This window comes from Aquila chrysaetos, chromosome 1 (assembly GCF_900496995.4).
Source record: "Aquila chrysaetos chrysaetos chromosome 1, bAquChr1.4, whole genome shotgun sequence".
Lineage (NCBI taxonomy): Eukaryota > Metazoa > Chordata > Aves > Accipitriformes > Accipitridae > Aquila > Aquila chrysaetos.
The window spans coordinates 10,010,947-10,030,380 of record NC_044004.1 but is presented as its reverse complement, the minus strand read 5'-3'; the positions used below and the strand labels follow the sequence as shown (position 1 = coordinate 10,030,380).

Below are 19,434 nucleotides of genomic sequence, written 5' to 3'. Positions count from 1 at the left end.
CTGTCAACTATAGTGGTTCGACTTAGTGCAATTTCCCTCTGAAGCCCCTATAGCTTTAAAGGTACCTGGGTGCCTAAATTGATCTTACACTAAGCCCCCAGGGTTACACAGCGTGAGGCCAAGCAGAGCCTCATCTCACATCCTCACCTACAAGTGTGACATTTAGTACTTCTGGAGGGACTTAAACACATGGGAACGATGGTGGAGTAAGCAAGGATGAGTTCAGAGAGAACTGGCTACTTCACTTTCCATGTAAGAGGAGAAGTGTCCTCATGGGGAATGAATGCAGGGTAAAGAGCAGATTATAACTTCACTCCTTAATTTACTGTGTACTAATTTTCAGTCATAAATAGGCCTTCTTGCTGCATAAAAATACATGCCATGCTAAACCACATTTTTTAAACAAGTGATTAAGTCAACAGAAGCACTAGATCCTCCTGTGGCATCTTGGATTAAGCACCAAACATACTCTCTAAAAAATACAAAACGTAGGTGTACAGTATGTGAGCTTTACCAATATGTTCCATTCAATTGTTATTATGAAAAAGGAAATGATCAACACCTAAAGCACTTTTCATTTGTTTCCCATATTGTTCTTCATTCTCAAAAGTGACTCGCTCAAACCATCTTCACAGCCCACACACATCCACCTTTCAAAAAAAAAAAAAAAAAAAAAGGGCAAGAACCCAGATTTGACCTGCTGGCCTCACTTCTATTATTTGTAGTGACACTTCTTTATTTTTGGACTGTGGCTTTTAAATTCGAGAATAAAAATAGCAGCCACCCCCAGAGTGCCATTTGCGTAGGGGGAATGTTTTGTACACAAAACTGTGTCCTCATGTCACTCACTCCGCCTACACCTTTCATCCTCCAAGACAATTTTCTGTGAAGATTAGCAAGACATATGAAGCAGAAGCTCAGCTCTTGGTTAGTAGTGTTAATATGAGGAAGTTCAGTCAAGCGCGTTGGCTTATGACTACTTGTTTCACATCGCAAATAACAGGATGGTACTTTACAGCAGCTAGGTCCTGTCCTGGAAATAGGTATGCAAGTGAACAGTTTATTCATTTCAATAATATTATCTAAATCAAAGGAGTTGTACAGATAGTTATATGGGAACATCCTGGCTAGATCATATGAAATTTCCACCAAGTTCTCTAGCAGCACTCAGTGTTAAGTACTTCTGAGGAAGGCACAACAAACCATCAGATGGAAAAATATAAAATAACTTCCCCGTAAGCAAGATTTCCATTGCTAGATATTTCTTTCATGCCCTGAAGTATTTGTGTGTCTCTGAAAAAAACACTATCCTGTCTATTATCATGGCATTTATTTTCAGCACTGTGGATTCTGAGCCCTGACTCCTGCTGCACTATTGGCCTTAGTGAAATCTTGAGGCAGGTACAAGCACATGAACCTAAGAACACATCATTGTCATAATTTGGCACGTCACCTGCTCTGCACTATTTGCCCATGCACACCATCCCTGTGACTAATCATTTCCATTGCCTGCTTTATAACTCACTCTGTATCTTGAATTCTCTAGAAATGAGTGAAACTACAAAGAACATGCCAGGTGAAGCCATTCCCTTGACTGTGGCACTGTATTTTCCAGGTTTTTTTGCATCCAAGGATTTAGGTAATTTTTTCTGCCTAGTGATCCACACTGAGATAGCATTTTCCATAGTCAACCTAGAGTTACATCTGGACTTAATTAGTAAGTGATGACAATGACTATAGGAACTAATGGGATAAATTAATAGTTTATGTTATTCCTTTCCCTGTGTGAAACTTTGGCAAGTTTCTTATTCATCCCAATAAGTTGAGTTCCTCCACAGTTTTCCTCAGCACTCAGAATCCTGTTTAATCTGTCTATTTTTGCCATTTTATCTAATGTTTCTTTTCCTAAGCTGCCACAAAAGAGAAGGCTGAAGATCCTGATCCATCTGAGCTGTGCTTAGTGCAATATTGCACCAGGATGCACCAACAGGACCTTGCCTACTCGCCTTGATGATCTCCCAGCACACCCGAAATGTAGGGACATTCTGCTGTGCCCTGTATCCACAGGGGAAGTGTCTCCTACTGGCAAGATGCACTAGCTAACCACCTCAAAAAAGTTTTCCATGAAAGGAGAATCCCATGATAGCTCTTCTGATCCACCAGGGATCGGGTAAGGAGATACTTCAGAAACAGCTTATTGCTTCTAGTCTGATACCACTGACCGGTAGTAGAAAAAAGTTGTGGGTTTTTTCCAGTATCTTTGGTTATGTGTGAAATACCATTCAGGGGAAGTTCACAGCAAGATAACAAGGACTGATTTCTTGGGGGAATGCAATGTCTCACTATCATACTGAGAGTATTTTTTTCCCCTTCATTCTCTCTCTTAAAAAAAAGAATAAATCAATCCCTGTCACTCTGTTTTTCATTTTGTTGGAGGACAAAGAGCTTGCATCTTCTTTTTACCCTGCTCCTGTTTTCAGTAACTTCCTGCATGTCATTCTTTGGTCCCCAAGAAATGTGAATTCCTGTGAATATCACTTCTAGTTAGGAAGAACGAGAACTGGTTTTCCAATAACTGTTTAAAATGTTTAGCCATGTCTCTTGTTGATGAAGGATATGGATTACCAGAAGGAATAAAACTGACACATCTCACTCTTGAGAAAAATGATGCAACTTTACTAATTTTCTAATGAGAGCTCCCATTGTGAGCTCAAAATAAGTGCTATTTTGACAAAGAGCATCTGAGCTGTATATCAAAGTGTCCATGTGTGTCATACACAAAAATAAACACTGCCCTTGCACATTAAACAGCACTTTTTCTGGCAGTGGAAATAGGACCCACTCTCTTTCTAAAGCTGTTAGTTTTGAATTTTTCAGATATAAAGGCTCTCAGCTGGAGTTTCAGCAGCTGCCAGCCGCTGTCATTACACACGGGCCATAATGGGAACCTCCTGCTACCTGTATATTCTGGGTAATGGCTAAACCTGGTACAGTTACTTTTGCCTGAACTTGCTAGCTCTATGTCCTCACGTCCCCCAGTGTTCAGGGAGAGCTTAGTTCTTCAGGAACAACAATGTACAGATAAAAATACACCGATTTATCTAGCTGGGCCTTGAAGCAGTATTACTGAATGTAACTGCTCCATGTGAGCAAATAAAATCTGCTATAATTGCGCTGGCGCTGTATAATGAGTGCTTCTCAGCTTAAGACCGTGATTTCAGCCACATAACTGGATCAAGAGTTGGACTGGCAAGAGTCACAGTTACGATAAGACAAGGGTTTAAGGTTCAGGTTGACAAGGGCTATGATGTAGGGTTAAAGGTGGACGTAGAAGGCTCTACTAAGGTAATGTTGGGGCTTGTGCCAATACGACATCCCTAATTTTAGGCCTTCATTTTACAGAAGTTTGGATGTTAAAATTAATTCTAAGATTTTTATTGGGAAAAAGTTTAGGCCAGCAGGGGCTGGTGAAGAAAGATCAGGTACTGGACTGGGAAGAAGCCCTTGCTAAATTTAAGGCTGGCGCCAAGAGAAGCATGAATCCAACAGCAGTACAAATCCTTTCTTAATTTTAACACAGTGAGCCCTTCCAGCCTCATAAAAACCAGAGAGGCCACAGCAGTGATCAAGCCTTGCAACCCTTACCAGATCCAGAACTAAATAAAACTCATTGACCTTGCTTGCCTGTGCCCTCTTCCATCACCTAAATCTTAAGCCCAACTCCCTTCCAGCAGATGCAGCCAGCCCCAGCCATTCCCAGACCCAAACCTGGTTCAGGTTGTCAGTCTGGGTGGCAAATTTAACTCCAGGACATGTTTTTGTCCCATCCTGAATTATAACCACCCTTGTGATCCAAAAACCAATTTAAGTTAGTCGTAAATTTAATCTTACTGGTTCTTGCCAGCCCCAGATCTCAATGTTGAGTAGGGTTGATATAACAGACTTTGCATGGTGTCTGAAAGGACTTGATAAGCTAGTTTAGGATTGGTGTTAAAATTATAGTTTTGTGCAGCAAAGATCAAGGACTTCAGTTTGTGGCTGTCTCCAGCAGAAATCTGGCTGGCATCAACATGGGCCACGTCACTAATTTCAGATCTGGGGCTAGAAAAGGTCAGTAGATTCCAACAGGCTGAAGGGTCTACAACCGCTGGAGCATCTCCTCTTCCAAAATCAGGCAACAAGCCCAGAAGTCATGAGTCTATATGTTTCTGGCCATGAACGTTAAAGGCCCCTTCTCTGGTATCTGGTATACACACTTATATAAATAAACTTCATGGTGAGACAACCTAGGAATAAAATCTAAGTGATAGAATACTTCTCTTCTTCTTAATAATTACAATATTATTTTTTAAACTACTTAAAAAAATACAAAGGTTATGAAGTCCAGGCCTCAAAAGCTGAGACACATAAATGAAACTTAATTAATTAAGTTCATTAAGTGCATGCATGCAAGCACATTACAATTCAGCCTTTAATTGCATGACAACATAGTGGTTTTGCTTGTGTTATTGAATGCATTGGGTGAATATTCCTCCTCAGTATGAGAAGAAATGTACCAGGGCTGGGTAGTTAATAATGGTATAATTAGTAGGGTCCCTAACTTAGATGCTGAAAAAAATGTAAAATGTCTAGGCAATGGGGAAAATTATCCCAGAAAGGAGAAATAAAAACATCCCTATTAAAGAAAATAGAGAATTCGAACATGCTAAACACTGTGCTCACTTATGCCAAAAAAAATGTTTAAAATGTTCCAAATCATTAAACCAAAATGATGGTCACCTGACACTTAATATCTCCAGATTAGAGACCCTAGCTGTAGGTCAAAGATGACAACATTATCTGAATTCACAAGAGTGTTATGAAGATAATTAATTTTAATTGGTGAATCCAGATTGATTCAGATATCATGAAGACAGAAGCAGAAGAGTGCCTGCAAAGAAACACATCAATACTGAGCCGGATATATTAAAAAAGCGTTTGCAAGAGGAACATTGGAAGAAATACTGACAAAGTACCCACTCTAATCTTACGGTGAAAAACAGCACATAAGAAAAGACTTTTTAAAACCCACCTACGTGCCTTTATGCAGGTATTCTGATTTAAAAAAAAAAAAAAAAAAAAGATGACATAAAACTGTTCCAGGAAACATGTAAAGAACATAAAAAAACCTAGATGTCAAAGTTAGCAACCAGTCACTCAAGCTCAACCAGAAAAAAAAACCAAAAGTAAAAATAAAGCATTGAGAATATCTGCGTGCTTAAAATAAGACAGGCTTATTTTTCTGTGCTGAATTTGGACCTGAATGAAGACTCAATGGAAATAACAGAAGCTATTGCACATTTTTATATTGTAGTGACATCAGCACATATGCTGATAAAATGCTTCGGTGCCCAGCACTTGTAGCGTGGTGCGCCTCGCTTTACCTGCTGGTCCAGGTCAATACACTCAGGAAATCATGAGCACTCTTGGTCACGATCCTTTCCAAAGTCATTTTCTTTGCAAAAAGATCAAACAGGCACATCAGTCATTCACAGGAACATGCTTCATCAGTAATACCTGTGAGAACAAGACCAGAAGCTACTATGTCTGATTTAAATAAGATTTAACTTCTCTGCTTTGTCGTGAGGACAATAATACATTCATTCTCCCTACTCTTGAAAGTGGTTGTTGTAAGGGCTAATTAACTTGCACTATATAATTCTGCTAAGACTGAGAAAATTGTTTAATAAAACTGAATTCCTGAGGGGTTTATGACTATGATTTGCTCACTCAGGACTTTCATTAAATAATAACAAAAAGCAACAGAATGTGTTGGATATTAAACCAGGCTTTAAGGAAGGACAGGGTCTGCAAAGTATAGCATTGAGCATGGAGTAGTTGTGAAAAATGTAGGGAGGGATGGCTTTCCAGCTGGTCCCAGAAATTGGAGCAGTTGGGAGCGTATTAGGAATTTTTACTTCCTGTTTATTGCAAAGCAAAATGAATTGATAATTCCATAAATACTAAATGTATCGAGAAAAAAGACATTTTATATGTTTAGTTACTGTGATGAAATACGTTTGAGACACAGACAGCTTCTTCATCCTTCCAGTGTACTGTAAGGGTGAGAGTTGCACACTGTCCATAGAAAATTCTTTACTATAAATCTCACAGAGGCGGCTCTGTAGCATCATACACAAAATGCTCTTGCAATTCTGACATATGAGAACGTTCTCAGGCAAAAAGCAATGGAAATTTAGTACAGGGAAAATTTGCTAAATTTTGTCCTCTGGAGTAAGTAGAGTTGCTTCGGTCCTACCTAATACACAGATTTGATAGTTCTGACTCAGAAAACTGGAAATAACTTTCAGCAGCAATCCCACCCTAATGTGTTCAAGCATAAGGCATAAAGCATAAGGTTCTTGAACTCTGTTTCACAACACACTGAGCTGACTTTAAATTGAAAAATCAACATGGATGACAAGCAAATCCTGTAATTCTTCAGTAGTAGTAGTAGTAGCAGTAGTAGTAGTGTAGTGAACCCCAAAGAACCTCATTTATAAACTTAGCATTATTCTAGATGCTGTACAATCAAAAATAATGGTTCCTGCATCAAAGAGTTTCATATACAAGTGTAATGTGAAACACTGCAGAAGGATAAAGAGAGGAAATATAAGAAAATAACTCGGTAGTTGGTGCGACAGTGTTATCATGCCAGCGTATTGACTGGTCTGCTCCTGGGGGGACGCAGCCCAGAAAAGGAATGTTAATGACAAACCAGCAGAAAGATGATGATGTATCTTGGTGAGCAATTACAAGATGCAAAAAGGGTAGACTAGACAAAAGCCATGGAGAGATCTAATGAGTAGGCAAAGGAGGCATCACAGGTCAGTTGAAAGCAAGAGTCAGTTACTCATTTTTACCTGCCTTTAACTTGTTATGTGATTTCAGACAAAGCACACTCGTCAGGATTTCCAGAAGCAGCTTCAGTGACTCAGTTTTTTAGATGTCTATTTAGAGACCCTTTAGAAGCACCTGACTTTCAGAAAGCATGTATCTCGCCTGTTTTGGAAAATCAGGTCTCTTTAGGTGGCTTATATTGGACACCAACAAACTCAGCTATTCGCCCCAAAATCTCAGGCCACTTCTGATATTCTTGGCCTATATAACACTTCAGTATTCTTATCCTTAACACGAAAACAAAAAGGCTTACCTGAGTTGACTGTTTCACTGCACTAGTTACTGAATGTGTGTGTGAAGTGATGGATGAAAGGCTAACAAAAAGTGAACGACTATGAATGTGTATTAACCAGTGATTGCAAAAGGCTGGTATACACCTCTAAACTGTTACACTAGAAAAGGTAATTAATATGGTAAGACTACACCAGATATATAGGCAAATAAGGCCAATGCCTGCTAGAATATTAGGGACAAACAAAAGTGAGTCCAAAGATCACATGTGGTAAACTTTCTAGCTATATCTGAGATTTTGAATCTGTTTATCCCATAAAGTAAAACATATTATTTCCCAGGGATCAGAGAAGAATAGAACTGCAATTCTCTGGTCACTTCAGGAGACCAATACAGGTGAGAGAAGATTCGGGTTTTACAGATCATTCAATGCTAGGGAGCCACTGCCACGTGAACATCAAAGAAACTCTTTGCTATGCTGTTTCTCTATCCTGCTTTTAAACTAAATGCTAGAGAAGATTGCTGCACATTAGTTATATTTCTCATATGAGTAATAATGAACTAATCATGCAAATTTACAACATTACCAAAGCAATCACAGCTAAATTATAAGCAAGGTCTGTTTTATTAATGACTGTGACTCAGAACAATCTCATACCATCTCTTCTGCTGTGAGAGCAGCTTACAAAGTCCAACAACTGAGCATCCTGTAATCTGTCCACGAACTGATAAATCCTCAGACCTCAAAGGTGCCTCTGCTGCCGTATCCACATGATGGGGAGACTAAGTCCCCAACCCATTACCGAGACCTCCGGCTCAGGAAGGATCTATCGTCCTGAAAAACTGAATCGATGATACGTAGCAGAGCATCTCCCATCACACTGCAGATCTCATTACACACAAGAGAGTACTGCTACCCCACAGGTCCCCGTGATGTGACTCCGTGCCTTGCATGACAAGAACAGGTAACTCTCGGGGCTGGAAGAATTGTTTCACTTTGTTGAACTCCATGTGGTATTTTGCTACCACATTTTACAAATTTGTAAAACACACATTTTTCATTTCAACAAACACTTGCACCTCTTTAATGGCACAGATTCTAATCTTTCTACAAGCATTGGGGAATGCATTTTCACAACAAGCAATGCTTATAAGAAAAGATTGGTACAAAGGATCATGAAGAATGAAAAAGATAGTTAACTGCACTCCATGAACTTGTTGCTCTTCTATCTCAGGAATTTCCTCAGCTTGCACCTGGGATGACATTTACATTACTACTTATAGAGAGAGAGAAGACGACGCACCAAATAGCTGACTGACTCACTCATAGCCACAGTGATTCAGTAAAAGGTCAGCCTTATACAATACATAGGCATGTATGGCTTCATCCTACCGTTAATGAAGCCAACATCAAAAGTCCCATGGACTTCAAAGTGTCAGGGAGAAGGCTTTTACTCTAGGATGTTTAGCAGTGTCTCATGAGATATCCAAACAACAGCTCAGCTACTGAAAGACAACTCTGCCATAGGCATTAATAACATAGAATGCTTATAATGTAATTTTACTGTAAGTCTATACCTGTTGACATCTTGGCCATGGAGTTATATGTGGTGGAACATAAGAGGAGGTCCAAAAGGTCCTGGTATTCTGCAGAAGGAGCTATAAATTGCCAAAGCAATGAAATAAGTGTATCTACTGACTTTATTTCATATAGGAGCACATTAAAACAAAGGGATTGGAAGGTTTAGAAAGAACATTGTGTAACATGATTTTTTTTTTTTTCCTTCAGCTGTTTTTGCCTCTGCCTGCTGGTTGTGTAACATATTGCATGAATCTGTGCGCAGATTTTACTTGCATCCCTGCGGCTGAATTGACTTGATCATTATCTACGAGATGAGACATCTGTACTGATTATTAAGTCTAGCTGCAGGGTCTGAAATCATTAATTAAAATATAGATGAGATAAAGGAAAACACCAGCGATTGCATCACCATCTCTAGGAACGACGGTTTAGTTCTCCGTGCGATGAACTGGGGATTTACCACTCTTAGCAAGAGTTTAAGAAGCACTTAGAATGAAATAAAAGATTAAGGTAACCCTCTTATCTATTCTGCCATCAAAACAGCAGTTACCGGTGAAAGTTTCCGTGAACGTGATTAACCCACACTGAAAAACCGCCTAACAGACCTGAAAGGCGTTTCTCGAGACAATCGCACCACCTGCAGTCCGCACTCGGAGTAGCGGCGGAGTAGGGACGGAGCAGGGACGGAGCAGCTCCTGCTCCCGCTGTGCTGGCTGTGCGAGGTGGGCAGCACTGGAAGCAGCGGGCTCGTTGGGGCTGTTCCTTCCCTCCTGCCTCCATCTTAGCCATACCAGACATATTTCCCCCCATTTCCATGCCTTCCTGGATAATACTTCCCCCATCCTTTTGCTCTTCTCACTCAGTTGCTTCCCAGCCCTTCACACCTGGTCCCCACCGCTCTCCATCTTATTCATCCAGTTTGGGACACTATTTCCTTCCCAACTGCCCCAGTTGCATCCTGCACCGTCCCAGCAGGCGGCTGGAGGTGGGGGCAACTACAGGGTATGAGCAGACTACCCCCCCCCCGGGCCTTTTTGCACTTTGTAGGGTACTTCTCAAGGTCCCCAAAGGGTCAGAGCACCCCACTCAGAGAAACCACCATTTATCCATTTAGCTAATTGAACGCTGAGTACTGTTTGCTGAACCAATAAATAGCAAAGTGATGATTGATTAACAGCTGTAGACTGGTGACTGATAATTAGATTAAATCAGATTAAATACTCTCAATTTATCAGCTGGGTATGCCCATGCTCAGGGTAAAGCCTTTCTGGGTACAACATGAAAAATCAATTTTCTAGAGTCTGGAAGAGGAGATCAAGCCTTGCTTTACCCAGCTGGCTTCCCATATTCCCAAGACATCTTTGCTTACAGTTTTTCTTCACCATTGCTGCTTTCAAGGAATGCGAATGCTAGCCTCTATTTCTTTTTGAAAAGGTGTCTATCACAAGCTTTACTGGGATCAGGAGTATCCATTGTGTATGAGTATCTGAGAGGGATGAGCTAAGGGGAACGAGTGAATCTGAGCGAGATTTTTCTCCTTTTTTTTGAGAAGACCAATCTTTGATGTTTTCTGATGTAGGGAATAAAACTGTTACCAAATCAATGTGATATCTTCCCTATACACCCCAGCTGTTGTCCTGTTTGCTCTTGTCTGGGCCAGAGCTGGGCTAGCCTTAGCTTCCCTCCTCTTCTTCTAGCCCATGGATGCTTCTTCCTTCTTTCCTTTAGAAAGAATTGAGCAATGAATGACTCTTCTTGGTTTTCAGTTGCTTCCAACAAGCACCCACACTGTTAAATTCAAAGATGACCTTATATATAAAAGCTCTGGAAGGAAAAAGGAAGATGTGGTCTGTTTCTATCATGTCATTAAAATAATAAAGGAGAAGATGAAACAGTCACCAGCATCAGGACCTGTTGCCTGGGAAATCATTACCAGTTACCAGAAGAAAGGAATTCCTTGGAAACAACTTCAGAAGCCAGAAGGAAGTTGTGTAACTGCCAGTGGTGAAGGCAGCAGTTCTCATAACACAGCAGCAGGCTAGAGACATGACCTGAGTAATAACATCTCATCAAGATGTGTCTGAAACCCTCATTATTACAGCCCCTGGTAACCAGTCGAGCCCTCCAGTCTGCAGACAGCCAAACTGCATAATTATTAGGAATGCTATCACAGGGGATTTTTCTTTTTATAGTGCTTAGAAGTCCTTAAAAAGGATTAGCGACCCTAGAAACAGGGTAATTACTATTTTCTGTACTTGACAAACCAGGAAAATGAGATATGGAAACTTTAACTGACATACACAAAATACTCCATGTTATAATTAAAAGATCAGAACTCCTACCTTTGGGGTCAAGCTGCTGAATTACTTTATGTTTATATATTATGTAAATTGGATTATTTTTAAAGAAAGGTTAAAATGAGTCTTGACTCCTGAATTTTCCTTCTGGTTCTGTCACTGACCTATTCAACAAAATGCGAAAGGCATATGTAAATCAAGCTACACCTGCTTCACACATGACTGCAGCCTTTAATCAGCTGATGACTACGAAGTTTTCTGAGTTCCTATGGTGAAAAATACTTAACAGTAAATACCATTGCCATTATATATCCTTTTATATTTATACAGAAGTATGAACGTCAAGAATTGGGAAGTTTACTCAGGAGTGACAAAGCAGAAGGAAATGGGCAAGGGACTTTACAGAGTTTCTCACTCTATCGAGATATGGTAAGTGTGGGAGATGTATTTCTGATTTTGCCTGGAAACAAAACACATCCTACTCCCTACACCTATTGCACTATGAGATTTGAAGCAACGTCATTGAACATTCTGTTCTATGAGCAGCAAGAGTTTTGGTTACTACATGCAGTGGGAAAGATTCATGCTGCTCTAAATTCAGTTGCACCTCTGATCACATGATAACGTGGAATTTCTGTTCTTTTTTATTCTATATAAAGTATAGAATATATGGACTACTCTGAGATATTACTGTCTTCTGTAAGACCATGACAAATATCTGCCCTTTTGTAATTTGTTTTCTCACCTTTATTAGAAGAACAAAATGAATTTTGAGCCAACATATTCAGGACAGCTGTGAGATAAATTGCTGTCAGATGGTTATAATTCTGAATGCACGATCCAAAGATCAACAGCTTCTCAATAGACAGAAGTTCTGTACTAGCCCTTTTTTTTGTTCTACCATGTAATTAATCAGGCTGATAGTCTATCAGCACCTGTACATGTTATCTTTTGATGCAGTGAAAAATGTACAGCCTGTACTTTTCATGGTCTAGAGCTCCACCACATTCGTGCATCCTGTGACCTGAGACCATCTACAGAAACTCCAGGCTCCAGGAACTTACATTACTGTCAGCCTGGGTGGGATTTGTGAAAGAAAAAGCATCCTTCAGGCACACCTAGGAAGAGTTGTACATCATCAGAGACAAGGTAAAACTTGCTATGACATGTGACTGGGATAAGCACAGCATGTGGTTTTTTTTGCAAATCTGACATGCAGTCACATCAGCCAATGCTGAGATGAGTTCCAGGATTTTACAGCATTAGCAAATAATTACTGTAGAAGTAAGCATTGGCTAACATCAGGCTCACGTATGCTTGTGAACTTTAGAACTAGGGCAGTATGGTATTTCAGTCTATCCACAGTCAAAGACACACAGAATAACATGTAAGGAACTATATACTTGGGGTAATGATTTCTCACCAGCCAATCACCAAGACAAGGCTAAAGAGTCACTGTGTCCTAAGAAGTGAACACCATAACTGCAAGGTTTGTGATGATGACTCTTACGTCCACTGATGGTCAGGGTGGGAAGCTCTGTACTGATGATTATGACTCATAAGGAACTGAAAAATTTTTGCTGTGAGTTGGCTTAATGATAATGTAAAAGTAAATATTCTGAAGAATGAGGCAACAAAAACATTCTTGATCTCAGGTGAGAAACTTTGTGACCAGCATCTCAAGGAGGAATTCAAAGCCCTACAGACAAGGAATTCTTAGCAGAATAAAACACGAAATATCTTTTTTGCCAGGTTTTCTGTACTGTAGGTAATCTGCAATGAAAATGTAAAAACCGAGGGCCTTCCAATACTTTGGGCAGATGGAGATTTCCTATCAAAAGGGCCTCTAAATGCAGTTGCGTTTCCCCTTGTTCTAGGACAAAAGACATGAGCAGCTTTTGGGTGGCACACATATCGGTGGGACAGAAACTCCTGGTGCTGTGTGCCCTACCGTTGCCAAAAATTTGGCTCTGCCTCATTTAGCAGGTCATCAGCATCATTCATCAGTATAGTATCATAGCGGGTCATCATTCCTCAGCAACAACAACGCAGATTTATGAGTAATTGAGTATCTCACCCTGAGGGCTCCACTGCTGAGAAGCATGATCTCTGTCCATGCAGGAGCAGGGATTGAGCTCCTCTCTCAGACAGAACACATGGCGCAGCCATCTACCTGGGGAGCACAACTGTCCGTGGTTACGTGCGACTTAAAGTCAGAAGCTAGGGATGTCACAGGAAAATCCAGTAAAAATGAGACTGTTCCTTTATCATACAAAATAAAACCTGCAAATAAGCAATAAAAAAAACCCTAAAAGGACTACAGTAATCTGATTGCAGAGAAGCTGAAATCAGCTGCGGACAGAGATGTGCTGTGGCTGGAGAGTGCTCGAATCCCACGTCTGTGGTACAAGGCTGAAGTACGGGCATTCGCTGCGCACGTGCTGTGGTGAGAGCCGAGGTCTCCAGCCTGAGTGGCTGCATGCAGGTATAGCCACGCTGTGAGCCTGCATTCTCAGAAGAGAAGGTGGTGTACTGATATAAACTCCTTTGCGGTAGCTAGTGCAGTCCAAACAGAGCAACGATTTAAACTTTGTCTAAATTAGGGCCTGCGATTCATTCTGACACAGAAATCAGCCCCAGAGCTGGCATAGGTATAGTGGTATAAAAGTACCACCTAAACCAGTGGTAGAGGTGCTAAAATTTATTTCAGAAATTCACATAACATTGTATCAGCAAAAGCATTTTTGCCCCCTTTTATGACTATCAATTGCTTCCATCCGGACTGTTATCAGTGTGCTGGTAAAGCTGTATTTGCAAAGCATTCCTAATGGAGGCAAGCAGATAATGGGGATTTCAAACACAGGTGATCGCAGCTATCTTCCCTGTATTAGCCATCACACAGGAACCCGTTCTTAACATTGAAGCGATTACAGCTTCGTTAGTTATTATTTCAGCAAGAATATTGTAAATATTTAGACATTACAGTGCAGGCTATCATCCAAGGAAAAAAGATACCCCTTCTAAACAGACAGTAAATCAATGGCACTAATAAAAAAGCTTATTACAAAAGATTAATGGGGATAAACACTAAATAAGCACAGAGAGTGAGCAGTACACGTTTGTTTAATGCTTTTTACTTTTATACGCTTTCTTCCCTTCCGGCAACAGGGGTCACAGCCTCCTTCAGGGCTGTCACTAGAGGGCAATGAAGGCTTCAGGCACCAAGGCAGAGGGTCACTGCGAAACCTCGGCTTCCTCAGAATTCCTTTTTTTTTTTTCTCGTTTAGCCTGAGTCAGCCAGAACGGTCAAACAAATATGGGTATCATCACCTTTAAATCGTTACGGTGCGAAATGGGCTATACGAGACACTATGGGGAAGCAGCGCTGCCGCAGCAGGAAGCCATGGGAACGCAGCTATCCCCTCCTTCTCCGGCTACGCTCTTTGTACATAAAAAATAACCAAACCCTGTCCAGTTTGGGTTTTAGCCCTCAGATGCATGTCCCTAGCCCTCCCCAGCGTCTCTTGCAATGTTTACGCGAAGCAGTGTGAATATGCTGGTCGAGGCACGGCCACATTTTGTTGGAAGGGAAGAGGCAAGCAATATCCCACCGGTAAAGGCCTTCACCGCTTCGATGTGATGCACCGCCGCGCTCTGTAAGATCGGGGTAAACGGCACGAATCGGATTTTGCTTTCTCTACATCCACCGCGCACAGACGTAACGCAGCTGCTAACTTTTGACTTGCAGACGAGGCACGGCGGAGCGGCGGAGCGGCAGGGGGGCTGCGGGGACGGGGCTGCGTCCTGAATCACAAAGCGCTGGCAGCTGCACGCGCCTCAGGTGGAGCCCAGGCTGCGTCCCAGCCCACAGCCCACGAACGTGAGGCTGCGGCTGCACCGCTTGCTTCCCCGCCGCTTGCCATGCCGTGCTGTGCTGCGGGGAGGCCTCCGAGGGTCTTCGTTTGTCTGTTTGTTTCCTCCCTTCCTTCCTCCCTCTCTCCCTTTCTTCCCTTCTTTCCTTCCTTTCTTTCTTTCCTTCCCTTCTTTCCTATCGCCCCTTCTTTCCTTCCTTCCCTTCTTTCCATCCCTCCCTCCCCCAGAAGGTACCTCCAGGCCACGTTGGCCCGTGGGTCTCACCCTTGTGTTTTGTCAGTGCAAAAACCCTCGGAAACGGCAAAATTCTAGAGATTACAACAGCCAGCAAAAGATTGCAAGCCAGAAGACTGAAAGGTCGGTTACGGACTTAGGCTAAGTTCGTAGTAGGTGGGAGGTGTGACGGAACGTGCTGGCACCCCCGCCGCGCCAGCGCAGGACCTTCAGCCAGCTGGGCTGAAGCCAGAGAGCTGCCCAGCTGCCCTTCCCGAGACAGATAAGCAAGTGGTATTTATTCATTTACTACTATGTTGTTATAATTTCTTTATATTGCACTCAGGTCCTAGGAGAGCGTGGGACTCCGGCAAAGAGAAGGAAAGAAAAGATCATTGGCTATTTATGAAATACGGCTTTTTATAACAATTACAACAGATTAGATTAGAAGCATGGGAAATACTGGACTTGCCATTTTTTCTGTGTTGATTTTTACATGCTTTCTATTTTTCCAAATACTATATTTATTACTTTCCCCAAAGTATCATATTGGAATGTAAGAATTGGAAAAGCATGTGGTCATATCACTACTGTGTTGTGTATATATATACACATACACATATATTTACACATATATGATTAGGTATATGTTTACATGGTGACTTCTAGTTGACAAACTTGGCATTTTTCCCCAGTGACCTGCACAAGTGCGGGAAAAGAATGGAGAACTTATTATCCAAAATATGGTTATTCTAGAGCACTCTGCAGATATTAATTCAATATAAGGGCAGTTTAAGTAGAAAAGTCCAGAAAACATTTTCCTGTAAAAGTACATTTAATGCTGAATAGCGATGGTTTAGCGTCTTCTAATTTAAAATCCTCCTCTGCTTTTATTGCCCTTTTCTTTATTCAGGATTAACGGAAATATAATTTCATCTGTCTAAACAATATCAGCACAAATACCAAGGCCTTAAAATCTTGCAAAAAACTTCACTTAGAGAAAACATTAATTTTATGCTTGTGAGTAGCACAAACTGATTTAAAATGGGCCACTAATATACAAACTGAAGCCTGTGTGTAATTTCATGAGTCATGTTCTGCAGATTTATTCAACAGGCAAAATCCCCACTGGACTGTAAAGAGGAAAATTGGTGAACAGGAGAAAAAAATTATTTTTCAGCAAAGATAATGATTAGATCAGTTCTTTCCATTAATTAATTTTTGGGGTGTTCATGTTGTTTTACAACAGGGCGAAGGCTTGAAGAGGAGTCACAGATCTAATTTCCATTGTGCCCCAACACCGTACAAGATAAGGTAAGATTCAGCTGATAAAATAGATAAAATGGTGAAGAACTGAAGGAGATGGTAAACCAGAGGACTAATATAATGTCAAATCAGTGAACTTCACAGTTCAAACTATCTAGCCTAAGAAGAAAGACATATGAGGCAAATACGTTAAAAAATTAGAATATATGAAAACTTGGAGTACATGACTCAAAGCACAGGGCTTATAGTAGCCTGAGGGACCATAAAATATTCCAAAAGAATTCCAAAATACTCCAAAGAAAGGTGGCATTTTTGAAGTGGGCTAGTGAATCTGCCCTGAAATCTCTGTGAACACTTCAAACTTACTTTTTAATTTTACGTTAACTCTTTTGCTTTTAATTAAAAAGCTTTAATTTTGTTTTTAAATCAATAAAAAAATAAAATAAAGTTAATTGAATTTCACCATGATGCAAAGCAATTTCAATCCAAGTTCTTGTGCTCCAGCTACCTAATACGTCTGACAATCAAATCAGACTTGCCAATTGCAGAGCTCTTGAGGAAATAAGCACAGAGTGATTATATGAACTAGAAGCTCACGACTCATGACACCAGATAAAATTGTATTGATAGTGACACCACACAGATTCACCCCGATCACATGGTACTTTCACAAGCGGTTTCAAGTCAGTGCAATCACAACTAGAAATTACACCGATGACTGCTGTGACATGCAGACATACAGTGCATGTTACATTACATTTACATGACACGGTACATGAAACTCCCCACGCACTTCACAACAAGTCCTTCCCAGGACAACCCAGCACAAGGGGAAGGACCTACCTGATGGGGAAAAATGACAGAAAGCCGATGAGCTGTCACAGTGCAGAGCTGGGCCTGGTGAAATATTCTAACGATTAATAAACCCAATATTCTAACAACTAATAAACCCAAATTTAAGCCTGTCTGAATCCACCACTGCCTTCCCTAGTCAGGCAAAGTTACTAATTTTAAGGAGTGTGTCATCACAGCTACAGTTTCATGAAGATGAACCTTGTACACACTGTAGATTGAGACCAAAAATGTGCATGTGAATCAAATGAAAACTTCAGCGCGTGGGTGATCCAGCCGAGTGACTCCACTAATCGGGTAGGAATTCTTATCTCGTGAGGATCAGTGCTCTACGTTGAGTGTCAAAGGCAGCCTCCAGAAAACCACACTGCAGCGCATTAAAAATGTGGATGATGATGATAACGACGAGAGCTCTGTAAGCCAGGAAGAATGATAATGTCTTTACTATTACAGTTCTGATGAACGTGTGGGAAAAGCAAATAAAGCAAAATTCAAAATACACACAAACACGCACGTCCAGACACGCGTGCCCGCTATGCGGTTGTGAGCTAATGATCACGGTTAGCAGTGTCACCCCGGGATCTAGGTAGGACCCGCTGTTTGTGAGAGGCACCCAGCCCAGCAGGCTGTCCTGGATGTCCCGCCGAGGCACGGTGCAGTAAGACATGACTGAGCACGGCAGATTGACTGCGAAGGTGCCGACAGGAACCCCTGATGCCCCCAGCCGTACGGGCAGAAGCAGCAGCATCCAGAAGGATTGTCTACTAGTGGGGTGATGGATCCCCAAGGCCTTCAACAAAGCCAAATGCAGCGCTTCATAGCTCTCGACTTTATGATGGCTGGATCATCGATACCAGCTGAAAGAGGGTGTTGGGTAGGTGATGTAATTCTCCTGGTAGGATTAAATTGTGAGAGTTTAATACAAGGAAAGCCTAATCAGCCTGAGCACAGAGTTCAGCCACTAACACACAAAAGAAGGACTGATCTGCTCAGTATTTTACGCTTTTGCTCTCCACATTTTATCAGTTTATTTTTAAAGCAATTTCTGCCTTTCACTTACTAAGTTACATTAATAAGGTGGTATTTGTATATGAGGATGTTGCACAGGATCACTTTGTACCATACAGGAACCGTTGCCTATGTAAAGGTGATGAGATCAAATAACCTTTGAGCAGAAGATACAAAATAGCTGTGTTCTTGCTGGGGATGCTGTTGTCACCAAAAGCGGCAGCCAGAAAACTGAGTCCATTGAATCTTGATACGTGACAGCCTGGACAAAGACCAGAACTTCTCTACAGATGGGGAAAGGAATGTGTGATATGAGGTAGCCAGGTTTCCAACACCGAAGAACAGAAGAATGCTGTGAAAATGAAGTAGAAGAGTCAAAATTCCCACTGTTTCCCTCTGCTACCATCCGCAACACCAAACAAGGGAAGTAAGAAAACTGGTAAAAATATGGAAAAGATCTGATTTACCTCCTCAGTGTCAATCTATGATTGTAAAGGATGTTTTATTAAAAATATCACAGATGCCATTTAGAAATGGAGATGGCCATCAGCTGGTAATATTCATGTACCGCTTCACTGAACAGTCTTCAGTATTTTACTGAAACTGATGAACAGCAGCTGAGATTTTTTTTTTTTTAACAGCATCACTTCACAGTTTCTTCCATAATCTGTTTGACTTCTCAGCAATCAGATGGACATTTTTTCATTCTTTTAAAAATAATAAATCAATATTAAATCTGAATATATATCAAGAGGTTTGGTACTATCATAATAATAGAAGGGAAGTGGCTGAGAGCTAAAAATGAAAGAGTTCAGGACAGAAACAGAAACCTGAGCAATTGTGGGAAAGGACATCAGATTCAGGCTGCGAGTATAAACTCAGATGCTTGATAAATTTAGTTTCAGTGGCCTTCCCATGGTAAGTTTAAGTTAGCTCGTTCTGAAGCAGAGGTTAGGCTTATTTGAAATGACACGAGAAGAAATCTGTGAGAGGAAGAACTGAATCTCTGGTACAGAATTTGCCTTCTTCTCTAGAAGAAAAGTTGGAGTTTTTTTCCTACATTGGCTACAGTAAATAGCATTACTAAAAACACGGTAGCTTTTACTGGTAGTAAAGAAGGAAACTGAGAGGCAGCGTGTAAAATGTAACATACATTATGGGAAAATGATGACA

The 19,434-nt window shown here is 41.0% G+C and overlaps 1 protein-coding gene across 2 annotated transcripts in view; it reads right to left on the bottom strand.

Moving 5' to 3' along the window:
- The window catches only part of SH3BP2 (SH3 domain binding protein 2), a 93,611-nt gene that overhangs the window by 58,777 nt on the left and 15,400 nt on the right, over positions 1–19,434 (bottom strand). The window contains exon 1 of one of the 2 annotated variants that reach the window (XM_030018618.2): positions 5,424–5,442. The exons of the other annotated variant lie outside the window; for it this stretch is intronic. The gene's annotated coding sequence lies outside the window, so the exon portion shown is untranslated. Of the gene's footprint in view, positions 1–5,423; positions 5,443–19,434 lie in introns of those variants that run through there. 2 annotated transcript variants of the gene reach the window in all.